This window comes from Pinus tabuliformis, chromosome 4_1, assembly GCF_031772625.1.
Source record: "Pinus tabuliformis cultivar Carrire ecotype Pingquan chromosome 4_1, CPIR1, whole genome shotgun sequence".
NCBI lineage: Eukaryota > Viridiplantae > Streptophyta > Pinopsida > Pinales > Pinaceae > Pinus > Pinus tabuliformis.
The window spans coordinates 649,975,678-649,987,089 of record NC_142303.1 but is presented as its reverse complement, the minus strand read 5'-3'; positions in this window follow the sequence as shown (position 1 = coordinate 649,987,089).

The following is an 11,412-nucleotide window of genomic DNA, read 5'->3' as shown; positions in this document are numbered from 1 at the left end:
ATCCAACCTAATTGGACTACCCAGTTGAGTCATGCACTAGAATTCTATAACGTGAACATTGAAGAAGAATACAAGGATCCCCAAAAAGTTAATATTCCGGAAAATGAAGGTCATTGCGGGGTCAAAGGTCTGCAGATAGAGGGTCCTGACATAACCGTGCCATTGAAAACCAGGTAGGTCAACATTGGCACAGAGGCGGAACCAAAATTTGCAAAGATTGGGGACTATTAGGATGATGCAACAATAGACAAGGTCGCTGAGCTCCTCCGCAAATATCAGGATTTGTTCCCCACAAAGTTTTCTGATCTAAAAGGGATAATAGGAGACCTGGGTGTCATGAAGATCACCCTGAAACTGGACGTGAAGCCTGTAAAACAAAGACCTTACTGCCTTAATCCTAAGTATAAGGAAAGGGTTCGCACTGAGTTAGATAAGATGCTCACTGCAGGAATTATTGAACCAGTAGAAGAGTCCGATTGGGTAAGCTCGATAGTGGTTCAGGAAAGAAACAAAAAGAAGAAATAAGGATATGTGTGGATCTCCGGAAGCTAAATGATGCTTGCGTGCATGACCCCTTCCCGACCCCGTTCACTGATGAAGTCCTAGATAATGTAGGCAGCCAAGAAGCATACTCTTTCACTGATGGGTTCTTTGGGTATCATTAGATCAAAATCGCGCCTGAAGATAGAAGGAAGATGACCTTTTTGACGGAATGGGGAATTTTTCAGTATACTGTAATGCCTTTTGGGTTAAAGAATGTGCTAGCAATCTTTTCATGTGTAGTCATTGTGGCATTCAAAGACTTCATTCATAAGTTCCTGGAGGTGTATTTTGACGATTGGACAGTGTTTGTATTGGTCAAGTGTCATGTGGCAAGTCTGCGCTTAATGTTAGATACGTGTCGAAGATACCAGATTGCACTCAATCTGAAGAAGCGTCTATTTTATTTCCCTTTTGGTATCTTGCTAGGGTATGTGGTGTATAGGCAGGGATTAATGGTATACCCCACGAAGATCGCAGTGATAATCAACTTGGAGGCGCCAAGGAATGTGAAACAGCTGTGCGCGACCTTGGGGCATACTGGATACTATAGGAAGTTCATCAAGAGCTATGCCCAGATCACCACACCCATGGAGAAGTTGTTGAAAAAGGATGCTACGTTTTGTTGGAATGATGAATGTCGGAAGAGCTTGGATGTGCTGAAAGAGAAAATGGTCACCGTGCCAATCCTAGTCTTCCCAGACTAGAAGAAGGAATTTCATGTGCACGTGGATGCCTCATGTATTGCGTTGGGGGCCATGCTGACACAGGTGGGCGAGGGGGAATTGGACCATCCTATAGCATTCGCGAGCAGGAAGCTGTCCAAGGTTGAGAAGAACTATTCCACTATAGAGCGCGAAGGACTAGCCATGGTATACGTGCTCCAAAAGTTTAGGCACTATTTGCTAGGTGGACATTTTAAGATGTATACGGATCATTCTGCGTTAAAATACCTGGTTAATAAGCCTGTGTTGGGGGGGAAGATCTGCAGGTGGTTGTTATTATTCCAGGAGTATGATTTTGAAGTTATTGTGAAGCCTGGACAATTGAACGCGGGACCAGATCATCTGTCACGCATCGAAACGGGAGAGGAGCCCACTAATTTGGAAGAAGGACTGCCTGATGCATAAATCTTTTCACTTTGAGGATATCATACAATTCCTGACAACGGGGACTACTCCAGAAGGGTATACAAGCCAGTAGAAGAAGTTAGTAGTGCGCGCAACAGACTTCTTCGTCATTGCAGGACATTTGTACAAAATGGGGTCTGACGAAATATTGCGACGCTATGTACCTGACTTTGAGCAAAGCAACATCCTCGTGGAGGCTCATGGAGGAGTTGCAGGAAGAAATTATGCAGGAAAAGCGACAACACAGAAGGTTCTGCGTGCTGGATTGTGGTGGCTAACAATGCATAAGGATGCGAAAGCATATTGTAGGGCCTGTGATGCATGTCAATGGACTGGTAGGCCATCGCGAAGGGATGAATTACCATTGACACTGCAGGTGACATTAAAACCATTCGAGAAATGGGCAATTGACATTGTGGGACCAATTCAGCCTTCGGGAAAGAAAATAGGTGCACTGTACATCATCACTGCAACAGAATACTTGACTAGATGGGCATAGGTGTAACCTGTGAAGGACTGTACTGGCGCAACAACAATGAAGTTTATTTTTGAATATGTATTGACGAGATTTGGCTGTCCCAAGATCTCGATGAGCGATTGCGGTACACACTTCCTTAATGAAACAATCAATGCGTTGACGGAAGAATTTCAGGTGTATCATCAGAAGAGCACGACTTATCCCCTGTAGGCTAATGGTACAGTGGAAGCATTCAATAAAATACTGGAGAATGCATTGACAAAGGTCTGCAATGCTCAGAGAAGTGACTAGGATATGCACGTATCATCGGTGCTATGGGCCTACAGGACGACTTTCAAGAAGTTGACTAGGAAAACGCCTTTCAGACTTGTGTACGGCGTAGAAGTTATGATGCCAATGGAATACATTGTACCTAGTCTGTGCATAGCAGCAATCACAGGAATGGCGGACCACAGAGCCTTAGCAGAGAGGCTTGCGCAGCTGGTAGAGCTTGAGGAGGACCGCTTTCTAGTTGGATTTCATCAACAAGTTCAAAAGGAGTGCGAAAAGGAATGGCATGATCGACACATTAAAATACACACCTTCCAGGTAAATGATCTGGTTTTGCTATATGACATCAAGTTTGATAAATTTCCAGGAAAATTTAGGATGCATTGTGTTATCACTCCAAAATTTCTTTTGAGTTGTTGAGAAAGAAATGATAGAGGTAACCACAAACCTACTTTGGAGATTAGGATCTAGCCTTCCTAATGCTCTGAGAGGGCTATCTCTTTATGATTTAACTTTGTTTTAGTTATTTGATTTTAGGCTAGTTATGTTTGTACTTGGGTTTTGATTAAGATTTGGTGGTGGGATCACTTACTTAGATGGATAGAGGGATGTACTTTATCCTTGGGCTATGGAGTCAAATGTCAAGCAAACAAGACTGGATCAAGTTCTAAAAATAGTGTCTACGGGGCAAGGTAGCTGACTTATTTCAGATCTTAAGGCTAGATGGTGAAGTTGGTTTCAATCGGATCCAAAGAGAAATTAAGGGTTCCTTAGGCCGGATTGTGAAAGAAGTGAAAGAGGTCAACTGGGATGGGAGAGAAATTAAGGGTTCTTAGATCCAAATATCAGAAGAAAACATAGAAATGATTAACTGTTCAAGACAGAGTGTACTTAAACAAATTCTGAAATAAATTTCCAGTTAATTCATTCACTTTAGATAACATGCAAGTTTGTGAAATACATAAGAAGATAACAAATTTGACAAAAGAAAATACTTCACTTTAATAACTTAACACATGAATCCTATAATGCAATCTCTTTATTACTCAGTCCAGTCTGCTGACTTGAAAAATTGGTATAATAACCCTCAGGTTTATGATTAATACAACTCTACAAATGTATAGTAATCCACCACAATACTTCGAAATATAAAGTATTTATACAAAAATAGTTTACAAAATATCCCAAACTGTTTTGGGAATTAATCTAGGAGAAAGAAATATCTTCAGGCAAGAAGATAGAGACAAATTTTAAACTGTTGTATGTTGTCCCTGTTTATTTGATTGTGCTGTCTTTATGCTCTGATATTTTGTTGTTTATTCTCTGCCCTGTTGTTGGTCTTCACGTTGGTTGTTCTTTTTACTTTGACCTTTCAATTGATACACTTTGACCTAATACACTTTCATCTGGTTGACCTGTCACTTTTCTTCTACTATGCTATTTTCACTTTTACTGTGCACTTTTATAGCAAGTCATTCAACTTTTCCCATGTGTCTGCATTTGGTAATTGAATATTTACCATCCTCCTATAAATTTCATCTGCTTCTGTATACTTGGCAAAAGTGGGCCTTTTCACAAAAACGTTTTTTTACCTCATGCTAGAGGTAAAAATAGGTTCTCAAATGTCTAATATAGAACCTTTCTAGTAGGCATCCCCTTCATAGAAGAAGTATTTACCTGATCTCTAGTCACCTCTTTGATTCTTCTGTTGTAGTCATCCTGTGGCATCAACTTATCATTTATCACCAAGGGATTTGGCAGACCTTTCTACCTCAGAGCATCAAACTTAACCATGAACTTGTTTATAGCCAGCTGCATGGTTTGGAATTTATATTCAAGGTTCATCATCAAATTCCTCTTGGAGAGGACCCTTTTTACCTTTAGTAATGTGCTAGTCCTGTCAGGTATCTCCAGCTCCTGTAATTCATATTTGTTTTTGGAGTTAAGGAAGTGGATGATCCTAGTGGCTTCTTTTGGCATGTCTCCCAGTTTAGCCTTAACTCTCTGAATGGCTTCTGTAGCCTCTTTCACTAAGTCATTTTGCTCAAAGATTACTTGAATGGATGGCCAAATATCATTGTCAGAGTCAATGATATTGGTCCATAATTGTTCCTTAGCTTGGCCAACTGGCTCCTTTAATGCCAGCTCTTTCTCTAAGCTCTTTATCCTTTCATTCATTCTGGTCGCCTTCTATGCTTCTTCTTTGTGCATAATATGGGCAAGCTTATTGTCATTCTATAGATTATTTATCTTTTCCTTAAGCTTGTTTATTTCTGTGGTCTGAATGGACATGTCTTCCATTTCCTTGACCAACTTACTTTCCTCATCACTTGGTTGAGTTGCTGCTGTTGTTGAACCTGTTGCTGATGTAGATGTTGTGGAAGCTGGTAGTGCTGTAGCCAGTGGAGCTGTAGGAGCCAATGAAGCTGCCAAGGTAGATGGTAATGTTGTGGTGACTATTGGAATGACAATGGCAAGGGAAGTCTCAAGGTTGGCCAATTTCAGCTGTATCAAGCTGTCCAACTCCTTCTCCATCTCTTTTAATTGACCATTAAGTTGCAAAACAAGGTCCATCATTTGCTCCTGATGTGTTTGGAATTCAAGGACTTATTTTTTCTGGGGGTGCTTTGAATGAGGCAATTTGGGTTGTTTTTTGAGAGCAACAATGTCCTCATTCTGTTTCTTTATCAACTTCTCAACAATCTTGATATCATTGGGATCATGTCCAAGCTCAATCACCAAGTCCTCCAGTGACTTGAGTATGTTATCTTTTGCCTGTGAGGAGGCCTTTTCCAGTTTGTACTGTGCAGTGATATTATCTAATGAGATGAAAATCCCTGGACAAAACCTCAAAATCTGTTTTCCTATAGTCTGCTGATGTTTTTGGCTGTTGGACTATAGGTTGCATGAATGACATTTGAATTTTTCCTGTTTTGATGTCAAAGGCTGACATCAACTTGTTTTGATTTGCAGGTGTCTACTTGAAGTATTGGGCATAAGTCTCAACCTTCAACTTCTCATTCCTCAACTTAATTTCCTTGTATCTATCTTTGATGTCCTTCTCTTTATCCACAGGCCTGGTGAATGAAGAAACCTCAACACTAATCTATCTCTCAATAAGTTGAGTGTTTGATGTTGAGGGCTGGTGAGTTTCTCCTGAAGCTGATGGGCCTTTGCTCCTTTCCACCATTGTATCAGTGTCAGTGATTTCCACTGAGTCAATGGTGTCTTCCTGTTTAGTTACAGGATTAAGCTTGGGCCTCTTCCTGTAACTAATCTCAAACTGTTCATCTGTGGTTTCCATAGCTGAACTAGAACCCTCCTCCCTGGTTCTCTTTGCATTCCTATCCTCATTTGTTGGAGTCTGTAAAATAAGAGGAATATTCATTGGTTCTCCTAGTTCTGGAACCTGCAGAAAGGAACTTGTATCAATCTGTTTTTCTATGTCAATCAGTGTATTATCTACATCAACTACAGTATTGTCCATGTCTATTACAGTGTTTTCCAACCATTTTGATTAGTTGGAAAACATCTCAATGTCTGGTCTGGGATGATGGATGAAAGGTCCCAATTTGACGTTGAGCCTTAGCTTATTTATGACTCCATGAGGGTCATACTGCCACATAAAGCTATTATTGAATTTCATTTGTTGCGAAATCTTATCTGCCTCTGGTCTAGCTTCTCTGGTATTACAAATGAAGGGGCCCAATTGATTTTTCATTTTAAATTGGGTCTTCTTCCTAGCTGATAGGAAGTTGACTTCGTCATAATTTATAATCTGCCTAAAGTATTCTAGTGCAAATATCCTCATGGGGAGGTATTTGGGCAGTTTGTATGGGGCAAGTTGGCATCCATAAATTCTTATTTCTATGTGGTTCTGGTACAGATACCAGTCTCCCACTCTGCTGTTGTTTGCCAAATGTAACGCCCTTTTTATCTTTTGACTGATTATGGGTTGAGGGCTACTGGTTAGCATATTCATAACTGGATGGACAAATGAATCAATGAAGTCCTTGTAGGAAAAAATAGTGGAGAATTTCTGGATCAATGGTGTCCAGTAGATAACTGATCTTGGATTTCCTTTGGTATCCAAATTTTGGATGCTGACAGGGAATTTATCTGACTGGTAGTTGGTGGGCTCGAGTATTGTAGCAATAATGCTACAACTCCTGGAGCTTCCTATCTCTAATTTTATCAACCCGGTAGTTCGTACAAACTTGGAAGCGACGGTGCTGTATGCACAAGTACTAGCTCTTGTCGCAGCTGTCACTTGGTCAGTTGGCACAAGTCCGCTAGGGCTCAAGCCAACTTCTATATGCTCTCAGAAGAAGCTTGCTAAATGATGGACGAAGACTATCTCAGAGGAAATTAATCTACTTTGCAAAAATGAACTGAAAGCCAACCAAAACATGGAAACCCTAGTTAACCCTAATCTGACTAGCTTAACCTCTAGGATGCAATGGGTGGAGTGCAAGTGTCTGGAAATGATGCCATTACTTCTAATGATGTGAAATGCATGAACTTAAACTACTTTTATTGAAAAGAACATGTTTTTGTATTTTTGCTTAAATGGTTGGAGTGATGATGATTTTGTTTCTTATTAGGGTTTGGTTGTGCAGAGGTGGTGCGAAAGGAAGGAAAGCTTGGGAAAGGTCAGGGGGGCTAGGAGAGGTCCCAGGGGATCCTTAGCATCAGTCTACAGAAGTCTACAACGTTTGGATGCTCGGAAACCAAGTTTGCAGGCTCCTACAGGATGTCTGCAGGGGATCCTACAGGAAACTCAGGGATTCTACAGGAAGTCTGCTAACTTCTACAGGATGCTCTACCATGGGAGTTTTAGGTGATGGTGAGGTGATGGAGTGGTATGGGTGGATAGGTAAGGTGGAGATGGAGCTTGTGATGACTCAGGGGCAGAGAAATAGGACAGAGAAAGAGTGCACGAAGTGGTTGGTGGATAGAAGGATGGGATCAACGAAAGGTCAAAAAGATGAAGCTACGTGGGCAATGAAAGAGTTGGAAGGTGAACGAGCTGAACAGAGGTCGAGAAGGTGACTTGAGGAGAGGTTAAGAAGAAGAAAAAGGAAGTAGAAGGATATGGAGCAGTGTAAATAAAACAAATTACTTATGTCTTGCACCAAAAACGAGAATTCATTAACCTATGCTACCTGTGCTATTAAACCTATGAACAACAATGTAAACCCAGAAAAGAAGCCGTGCATGGAGTGAAAATGAAGAAGTATGGTTCAATATCAAAAGTGCATGGATGGATCTTCAATGAAAATGACTATGTTGCAGCTTGCATGGAAGTAAAAGACTGCGTTCTTTTTGGTGGTTGATATGGACTGCACCCCAATCCCTAAACAGAGATGGCAGTGAAGACACTAACAACCCTTTTCTTGGAGCTCCAGTGGATTACAAACCTCCTATTCTGATCTAAACAACTGAAAGTGAATTAACCATAAACTAGTCCTACGCAATTCTCATTAACCAAATCAAATCAGCAAACTGTATTCTTTGAAATGCATATCAAAACAAGGAAACACAATGCTGGAAAGAAAGGTAAATAACACTACAAGAAGAGGAGATCTATTGCTCTCAGGTTGGGCCCTAACCTGAGAGCTATAGCTCCCTTAAAAACTCAGAATTAGATCCAAATCTGCTTGCCTTTATTCATAATCAAAAGTCTAATGTCATGCCAAAACTGGCTTACAAAACAACAAAAACCGAGCTGTAACTCGTGCTCAGAGATTACAATAGTAATTCCAAAAGTCAAAAAGCTTCTAACAAAGGCTACGGCCTTCATATTTATACAAAATGAGGATCAAGCTGGCTTCCTTGATTCGTGGAGCTTGGCTGTTCCAACTGAAAGTCAAACTGCTGTAAAACTGCTGATCCTGTAGAACGTGTTGGCTGCCTTTAAGCTCGGTGGGGAGAGCTGTTGGAGCTCGGAGTTAAGGTGACAATCACGAGGGAAGTCATTTAAAGCTGTAGACAACCTCCCTATGAACATGCAATGCCACCTTTGTTGTCTCCTTGTCTCCTTTTGCGTGGTCTTTTGCTCTCTTTAATGCCAAGAACCTGAAATCATCATGTATTAGTCACATAGATATAATGCCTGCCCTTCTTCCTACAAACAACACGAATATACTAAGAAATGAATGCATAAGTGGTAAAAGATGAATGGTTGAACAAGGTAAGTAGGCCAATATGAGCCCAAATTGTACCAAAAATTGGGGCTCATCATCACCCCCCAGCTGAAATATTTGCTCATCCTTGGAGCAACTTTGCTCTAGCTCCTCGTCCTTGGCCAAGAACTAGAGCCCGGAGCATGCTCTTCCTTTCCTTTTTTTGGTGGCCCTGCCTTTTCTTCCCCTGGTGGTGACGAGGGTGGCGCTTCTTCCCTCTTTTCCGTTTCCTTGAGCCGGGCTTCGGAAGCCGATTGGCCTATTTTTCGTGTCCAGGAAGTTATTTTTGGGCTTCCCCTCTCGGGGGTGGCCGATGGTTTAGAGGGGGTTCTTTCACTGGGTGAAGTAGGGACACCCCCTAAAATGGTTTGGCTGCTGGGTGGAGGCTGCGGCTTGCCCGTGTTTATTCTCTTACTTCTCCTGGCTTCAAAAGGTAGAGGGATCTCCCTCTCTCTCTTCTCCTTCGGCTTTGGAGGTGTACTGAGGGCGGCCAGTGCAGCTGCTGCCTCCCTTTCGAGAATACCGACCTTCTCCTTCTTGCGTTTTGCTTTCTCAAGGTTCCTTGTAGAGGGCCCCTTCTTTTCAGATTTCGGGCTTCCTGTAGAAGACCCTTTCTCTGTTTTCGGGCTTCCTGTAGAAGCCTGTTTCTGCTTTCCTGTAGACACAGGTGTCTCCACCTTGGCTTGCTTTGCTGCATGGGTCTTGCTTTTTGGTTTGGTTGCAGGTGCTGACGAGGTACTCGGGCTGATGTGGACCACCTCAGCTTTGTCCGTTCTGCTCTTCAACCTCTTTTCTCTTGCTGATAAGATGGGTGTGTCACCTTCTTCTTTGTCATCCTTTTCCTCGTGCTTCTTCTTTTGTTCTTTCTTCTGCACTGTGGTCGGGGTCTTCTGGCCTTTTTCTCTCTTTCCCTCGGCCACTGCTTCTTGTTCCTCACTGCTGGAGGAACCACTTTCTTCAGTGAGCATCCTTATGTCTCCATCTCTGGTTAAATTCCTGAATGATTCCCATGAGAGGGGAACCTTATATGAATGAAGTGCATCCTCCACAAGAATTTTGATCAACCCATGGTGGGCTACCTGATCTGGTATGCCTTCTTTGAGCTTCGTAGCACACTCCATCAAGGACTGTAGCAGGAAATAAGGAATGCTTAGTTTCTTTTCTACAGGAAGATCAGTTCGGTGCCTTAACTCAGTGAGCAAACGAAAGTGATACCCGTACACGATGCTATAATGGCCTTCACATGTTATATATTTCATGATTTGCAGGCTAACTTCGTTCCATGGTGGCAACAGACTTGTTCTTCGCACCCCATTCTTGTCCTCCGAGAATTCCTCCTCAGGTGGAAAGAATTCTTTCTTGGCCTGCTGGCTCAACTTCCGTTCTTCCTTATCCCACGGCAGACCCATTGGAAGTTCAGTGATTCGACTGATATATTGCGGGGTGAGCTTGAGGCTTAGGCCCCTGAAATTCACTGTGGCCAGTGTCTTGGATTTCGGCCTCAGAGCCTGCAGGAATTCTTCGGCCACTTCATCATCGTAACCCTGCAGCTTATCACAAAAGGATATCCATTGTGCTCGTGTGAAGAGCTCTACCACCCCCTGGTTTTCCCTTAATTTGGCTGAATCAGTGGGTTCTCGTCTAATAAACCCACCCGGCATGATAACACAGTTTTCTTAACCAGAGGTGGTGATTGTGGAAGAGATTTTGGTTTACTGAGACAGAGCGTAGAATGTCATGCATATAACCCACAAACTTATCCCTGAGGAACTTAACACAGTTTAATTACTCGACATCCTGTAGAATGACAGTATAGGCACAACAGACAACAATTTCACCGTTTTCCTATGACCAGACTGTGGACGACAATTCTGCCACCTTTAATAACCAGTTGCATGAAGAGTTCAGGGTTACCTCTTTAATTGGCCACCTTTCTGTGAGGCACCCGCTTTCCTGTAGAAAACCGCGTTCCTGTAGGATGACAACGTTCCTGTAGAATGACAACGTTCCTGTAGAATGCCGCGCGCGATTTTCGGGAGAGACTGCAGTCGGTCTGCGCCTTGGGTGTGCTTCTCAATCGTTCTGATGGCCAAAGGCTCGGCGTATCATACTGCAGAAGGATCAGGATCGCCGCTCGAGTTAAAAACGGTGGTTGATAAATGCATGAGTGCAATCTAGCCGATTAGATTTTGAATTCGGCGGAATTTGTGGCGCGGGGGGTGAGCTGTCCCCGCCGGACCGTTGGGTGACGTCACCCCATCATTCAACTGCGCGTTCACTTGTTGCCGCACCAATTTCCGCAGATCTGCCGCCACCTTTGTGGTTAAACTCGTTCTCTTCGACGAGATCGTTCTCACCTGCATGTTGCCCATTCTTTTTGTCATGGCCGCCACCCACACATCCAACTAGACCATTAACTGGCCGACGTGGCCGGCCAAATGGCCACACAGCCGCTCAACCCATTCACCTTTACACTTAGCAATCAATCAAAGTAACATTCATGCAGTCTGATGGAAGGAAGGGTCGAGACACTTACCTGCGCGGCTGCACACGATGTTTCGGCTCTTTGGACGCTGATGAGTCGATTTACCTGCTGCTGGCGAACTTACACAGGCCCGAAGGTCCATGTTCACGAGCTGCCGTCGATGGATGGGATGCTTCAGTTGCATGCGCCCACGTTTCCTTGCATATGGCCTGTGCTGTGAATGGTATCCACTCTAGCAGGCTCAACTGTTACAGGACTCCCGCGGGATGTCTTGGAACAGTTCTTCCTCCTTGGGTGCATGCTGCACGACGATGGATGGCCTCA